General features: G+C 33.3%; 1 long non-coding RNA gene across 2 annotated transcripts; it reads left to right on the top strand.

The window, feature by feature from the left end:
- Positions 1-2,505: 2,505 nt before the first annotated feature.
- Positions 2,506-7,126, top strand: LOC139886058 (uncharacterized). 2 transcript variants are annotated; one of them, XR_011772245.1, is made up of 6 exons: positions 2,506-2,687; positions 2,847-2,895; positions 3,921-4,115; positions 4,837-4,907; positions 5,120-5,304; positions 6,655-7,126. It is a non-coding gene; the product is annotated as an uncharacterized lncRNA (long non-coding RNA). The 2 variants fall into 2 exon arrangements; XR_011772244.1 differs by having other exon boundaries at positions 2,847-4,115.

Raw genomic sequence — 7,126 nt, 5'->3', positions numbered from 1 at the left:
TAGAAGGTCATATGCGGTGATATTGAATGCCAAGTTTATCACTCACATAGTTGGAAACTTCTACACCAAAGTTTGAAGCTCAATTGTTTAACGGATGTTTAACGCAGTTAGGGTCAGGTGCTATTTTGGGATTCCAAAATACAAATAAGGACTATTATTGCAGTAAATAATTGGAAGGGACTATTTGCGCTAAAATGAACGAACACAGGGACGAATTTGACAATTTTGTCTATATATATACTCCGTATATAAGCCATAGAAACCCCCCTTAAAACAAAAAAACCCATCAAAAACCACCACCGACCAAAACCTTTCCCGCTTACTTACTCACCGGCATCGACATCGGCACCTTCACCGGCACCGGAACCGGCACTGGAGTTTCTCTCCGCTAAACCTAAGGCAACTACTCTCTTAAAAACGCCTTCATAAATCACCATCGACCAAACCATTCCCGCTTCTTCACTCACCGTTACCGTCACCGGAACCGGCGAATCTCTCCGCTAAACCTAGGGCAATTACTTTATTGGCAAATGATGAGCTTGAAGTTCTGTCTTTTCATGAGAAATAGCATTAAATGGTTCATCTATTTTAACATTCTTGATGAGACATATTTGATTTCACTACCCCCTGTTAAGTGTATTTATGTGTAACAACATTTAGAGCACAAGGTTAATCAAAGTTAGGGTTTCTGATTTCTGTGCCAATTCCACTTAACTATTGATGAGAAAGATCAAAGATTTACCAGGTTACCATACAGTTGTGATTTTTTTTTTTTTTTTTTGCTATTCTTTCTTCTTCTTTTTCAGAGGTTCTTGAACGAAATAGCACAAAAGGTTTGTATATTTTAACATTCAGATGTTGTTGATGAGAAAGACTTGATTTCTATACGCCTAGTAACGTATATCTGTGCGTAACCTTGTTTGCTAAGATTGGTATTTACATTGATTTGGTTAACCTTTGAGATTATTGATGCCTGAACTGTAGGTATGCTGTATGTTCATTCACTTACCTAATCATATACTTGTAATTTGTAAGGTGTTTCTTGTAGATTAACTTCACTATATTACTAATAAAAAATTAATATCATAGTTTGGAACTTTTAACTTTGTTTTTCAGCAGGTTTGGCTACTGGCAGGGGCGAAAATATGTAGGGGCAGGGGCCCCCAGTGGATTTGGGTTTTTTTAGTGCCAAAATTTTGAATTTTTTGATTTTGCCCCCAACCAGAAGCCTCTATATTTTGCCCCCAAAGCCTCTATATTTTGCTCCCAAAGCCTCCATATTTTGCCCAAAAAAAGTTGCTACATTTTTAAAAAAAATTTCGCCCCCGTTGAAAAAAATTCCTGCTTCCACCATTGGTGCCTATTGGGATCGATCAAAATGAGTATGGGATTGTATAAACTCTGTTATACTTGCTAGGACTGTGCACTTGATGATAATACAAGTAACTGATGCAAGAGAGATGAATAATGATGGGAGGAATATTCTTGCCTAGAGGTCTGTTGTTAATCTTTTGCTTAACGCAGTTCTTCGAACACCCGCCTATCTGGTTTGGTTTTTCTTTTACACCTTGATGTTTAGGTCTTAGGTTATAAGATAAATGTTAAATGTTAACACGATACATAGAGTGAATCGGTCTTCTACATTTCATTTTCACCAAAAAATAAAGTTTTTGTTTTTAAAGAATGATGATTAGGATGTGATATACATGTATTATGATGCAATACTAGCATAATCTGATAACATTTTTTATATGTCATCCGCTCACCAGAGACGAAGTATTTTATGCCGTTCATTACGGGTTGTACATACTTGTAAATGAACTCGTTGCTGAATAAAGTGATAGGTGACGTAGGTAATGATTAACACTATTGATATATTCATTACATGTTTTATGTTATTGCTCCTATTTTCTCCTCTGATATTTACTCTATTATTTGGCTTGTTGATACATGCACTAAAATTTTTTTATATCTTGCTTGAATGCCTATGTGTAACTCTGTGTAACTTCTTTGCTAAGATTGGTATGTAAATTGATTTGGTGAACCGTTGAGTTTATCGATGTCTAAACTGCAGGAAGTTTATATGTTTTTTTATATTTTGCTCATGTAGCCGCTGAAAACTGCTGACAGAGCTCAAATTCAGTCAAAATAAGTTAAGCTTCATGATTTTATGCCAATTCCACTCGACTATTGATGAAAACGTTTTATCAGTTGCTAAGTCTTGGCGTCCCCTCTAACCAGGATATCATAATTTTTTTGGTAATTTTTCTATTCCCTCATTTTTCGGAGATTCTTGCACGCAATAGCATAAAACAGTATGTGTATTTTAACATTCAATCGTTCTTGATGAGAAAGGTTTGATTTTTCTAACATTGGTATGTACTTTGATTTGATTGACCATTGAGTTTATTGATATCTGAACTGTACAAATGTTGTATTTGTTCATTTATTCAAATAATCTTAAACATGATTTTTCTAGCTAGGCTCTGAACAAATTCCACTCGACCATCAGGATGTTCACATCATTAGTTTACTTGCTTTAATTGATAATCTGGTATATTTTTGGTTGTCTTTGTTTTTATCTCATTTTTTGATGTTTGATTTAGGTACTCAAGCTGAGTAAAGATTTTCCATCTCAATGAAATAGACTGTGTGGTTGCTTGTTTATGATAAATGCTAATCGAGAGGTAACCTTTTTTTCTTAGTCAGTCTTGCATGAGTTGTATCTCATATTGTCATTGTTTTAAATGATTGAGCTACACATTACTTTACTTTTACATCTTTGAAATTGTTTTTGTATGTTATATGAGTAACTGACTAACTGCCTAACTTTCTATCTGTTGCAGATCATGTATAGTTCTTACATTACTGATGAAAGGGAGATATATAATGATGGTAGGGATACTTGTGCCTGGAGTCCTGTAATTTATTTTTGTTTATTAAAAACCTGCCTTATCAAGTCTCTGTTTTTTAGTTCTTCTGAAACTTGATTTGTTGGTTAGAAGTTATTAGGTAAAAGTTAAATATTAAAACGAGACGTAGTTTGAAGCCTTCTTCTACTTCAGGTGGTTATTTGTTATAAAGAATGATGGTGATGATATGATCTATGTATGATGCATACTAGCCCAAACTGTTAACATATTTTATCTCTTTCACTCGCTACAACGAGGTTCTTCATAGCATCACGTAACTGATGATAATTCATGTAACTGATGAAAGGGAGATATATAATGATGGTTGCATGTTAAGTATCATAACGAGACGTAGTTGAGCCTTCTTCTACTTGTCATATTTACACGGAGTAATTTAACACGGTTATCTGTCATAAAGAATGATGATGAGGATATGATGTATATGTATGATGCATCTTATAATATCTCTTTCACATGCTAGAGTAAGGTTTATCATATCATCTTGCAAGATGCATAACATGTCTGTTCATTATGGTAGTACACAATTTTTTGATAGGACATATTCTTTCCTCAACTCGAGCTTTATAGGTAAGCGATTTCTGCCCTGTATTACCTTTCGACAATTCTGTTTCTCAATTATATTAAATAAAGTCATTGCTGAATAAAGTGACGCGACTGATAGGGGACGTAGGTAGTGATTAATTTTCTTTTCATATTTATGAGATGTTACTGCTTATACTTCTTCCTGTAAACTTTACTGGGATCTTTGGGAGATAGAGATTTATGATTTACTGAATATGATAGTTTAGAAGTCTGATGTAGAAAGAGGGAATTTTGAAAATTCGTGTATATTGTGCTTGAACGCCTTATAACCAACCTGTATCTAGATTAATTTGGTTAACCATTCACTTTATTCGATGTCTAAACTGTTGGAAGGTTGTATGCTTATTCATTCAATTAATCTTAAACTTGTAATTTGTAAAGTTTTTGTTTTAATTTACTTTTTAGGTGCAGCCACCGAAGCCTTCATACAGAGCGCAAGTTCAGTAAAAATAAGTTTGGGAGAGGCCGAGAGGCCTGTAGGATTAATTGTTTGTATATACTTGGTAGAGGCTTGTTGGTTCTATTAATTCTTCGCTGGAGGATATTGTCTCTAATCATCACTATGAGCCCAGTGGTTGGGTCCGGGCCCTGAGTAAGTTGGTATGTTTTTCTTTGTCATATTTACTTGAAGTAACTTTATGTGGTTAATTGTTTTAAAGAATGATGATGAGGATATGATCTACATGTATGATACATACATGCACAAACTGATAGCAGCTTTCATATCTCATCTGTTCACTTGAGGCAAGGGTATTTTATCTTTCTTTAAAGATGCATAATGGAAGTTTTATACGTTAATACATAATTTTGTGATAGGACATACTAGCTATTCAATTTGACCCGTAAATGTATGTGTTTTCTGCTCTAGACTATACATATCATTTTTAACATGAGTTTTCTATTGTAAAGATAGTTTTCGCTTGGATGGTGGGTTAACTAGACAAAGTAGAAGGCAATGACGGGTCTTATTCCATACAAAATGTCATATTCACATGATTATGTCCAGTTCACATGATAATTAGTAATTACGCCTTGCATTGGGGCTTTCTTATTCTTATACATAGTGAAAGAGGACTAATAACAACTATTTTATGTTGTCACAATATCTATTGAGCTTGAGGCATAATATTGTAACATGTTTTTCAGTGACTGCTATTAGTCAATATAAAGTATCTGCCTCACTAAATTTTGTAACTATTCTTGTGTTTGTTAGCGAGTTTCTCGTGTGTGTCTTAACAGGGAGCCCATTTTCTTTATTATAGTAATTTTAATTTTATTTCGAAGGACGTTAGTGATGATCACTTAAGTGTCTTACTTTCAGGCACGATGGGTAAAAGATATTTTACCACTTTAGAAGATAGTGTAGAAGACATCAGCGACTAACTTGACATGGTAATGTCACTGATCACATATAGCCTTCATTAATAATCTATTATGATGATTTTCTTTAATTTCAGTTTCTCGCATCGCATCGCCCGAGTAAATTGGTCAGCTGTCACACGATGCTTCATTTATGCATGATTTAATCTTAAATACCATATGGTATACTACCAATTAATTAATAGCATAATTTGGAAGCTCTTTGATTTGTTTTTATTCAACAGGTTATGGCTATTGGGAATAATCAGATGATTGAGGGTTTGTATGAACTTTGTTAAACTTTCTGGGATTGTGCTCTTGACGATTATACAAGTAACTGATGTAAGAGAGACAAATAATGCTAGGATAAAGATTAATTCTTTCCCGAGCAAACATTTTCCAATCTTTGGATGGCACATTTTCCTATTAGGTATGTTTTCCTTTTTAAGCTGAATATTTTAAGTTTCGAAGCTTCAAGGTGAAAATTAATGTTTAAACAAGACACAATTGGAAGTCTTAGACTTCTTCTACTTGTCATATTCACATGTATGATGTATACATGCACTAACTGATGCATCAACTTTGTCATAAGTTTCTTTTAGTTCAGACCATACAATCTCAACAGTTTTAGAGAATATTTGTCCACTATACAATCTTCAGATAAAGACATTAATATCCAAGTAAGCACAATTGAATTGCATCTATTCCATTGTCCTAATAACACATCATCATCTTCGTAATAACACATCATCATCTTCGTATTTAAATCTCATACAAGATCCATCAATGAAACCAAGTTTATTTTTAGTTTGTAAAGCAAGTTTCATAGCACATGACCACACACTGTAATTTTCGGTTCCTTAAGTTTATGTGTTATAAGAGATAAGAGATGCACCATATGTATCACTCGGATATAAATATAATGGGTCATTAAATTCCAGTTTACTGATCTTAGTAGGATTAAATGTAGACTCACTATCAGACATATTTGCAGATCAAAACAAACAATATGGAAAACAAAAATCAAGAAATACCAAAAACAGTAAACAATTAGTCAATCAAGAATATTAAACTAGTAAACACAAAATAAGCATGCAATAACAGATAATAACAATACCAAACGAAACCCTAAATTTTCAATCGGCTGAAGAATTAGAGATATATATCACCACTACGATCGAATATCAAGCCTGAATCTTTGATACCATGAACAAACACACATTATAAATCCTTCAATCACAGAAGGTAAACTCTCCAATCACAGGAGATCAAAACTAGAAACCAAATTGTTTACAAATCAGAACTAGTGAAAAACGATACACAATCACTCAATCCTGACTATCCTCACAAGTTCATCAAAGAATCATGAACTAATCACTCAAGAACAGAACAATTGATCAAAACCCTAATTTGAGAGAGAATAAATCGAATACAGGAAAAAACTGAATGAATGAAAAATAATTTAAAGAATAAATTAAATATATAATTTATAAAAATTGCATCCAGACCCTCCAAGTCTTGTTTTCAGATGAAGCACAAAATCTTTAGATTTCTAGCTTTTCTCCCATCTTTAACTTTAAGAAAATGACAGCAAGATCCCTGCATATTCTTAACCCAAAAATAAGAAAAAATACAATACAAACTAACATGTTTAGTTTGATAATTAATACCATTTTAATAAAATGTACTTGTAACAAATGGATCAAAGAGGTAACCTTTTTCCCAACTAGAATATAGTTTTAGGAGAACGTCATTAATCATTTGCTTTTTCTGTAAACAGGGAAAAAGGTACACCAAAACTTTAGGCTTGTCCACCTCGACAAACACTTGCAAGGCACAAGGTGATTAAGTTGTTGATCTATACATATGTGGTAGCATCGCTCACTTTATGTCTTATTTGGTTTTTTAACCTTCATCTGAAGAGTATATCATCATGTTTATTTGCCTGCGAGCCACATTTGTACCATGGAAGGATTTTACATCAAATATATTGGTATCAATATCGATGAGATATCTATAGACTATAGGTGAAATGGATCGCATAGAAAGCTACACATGAAGCAGGCCAATTGTGACTATATTACTCTTTGATAGATCTCATCTTACATGCCATGTTATGGTTCATGTTATGATGCTCTTTTTATGTAGAGGGTGGTTATGCATGAGCCTAATTAGTTTTCTTTTAGTTATATGTTGTTTCGTTTTATGTATGTTTTGAAGAATTTAAAGTTTTGCCGTTTTATATTCGCCTT

The sequence above is a fragment of the Rutidosis leptorrhynchoides genome, chromosome 1 (genome assembly GCF_046630445.1).
Source record: "Rutidosis leptorrhynchoides isolate AG116_Rl617_1_P2 chromosome 1, CSIRO_AGI_Rlap_v1, whole genome shotgun sequence".
NCBI lineage: Eukaryota > Viridiplantae > Streptophyta > Magnoliopsida > Asterales > Asteraceae > Rutidosis > Rutidosis leptorrhynchoides.
This window is presented reverse-complemented; position numbering and strand designations above follow the sequence as displayed.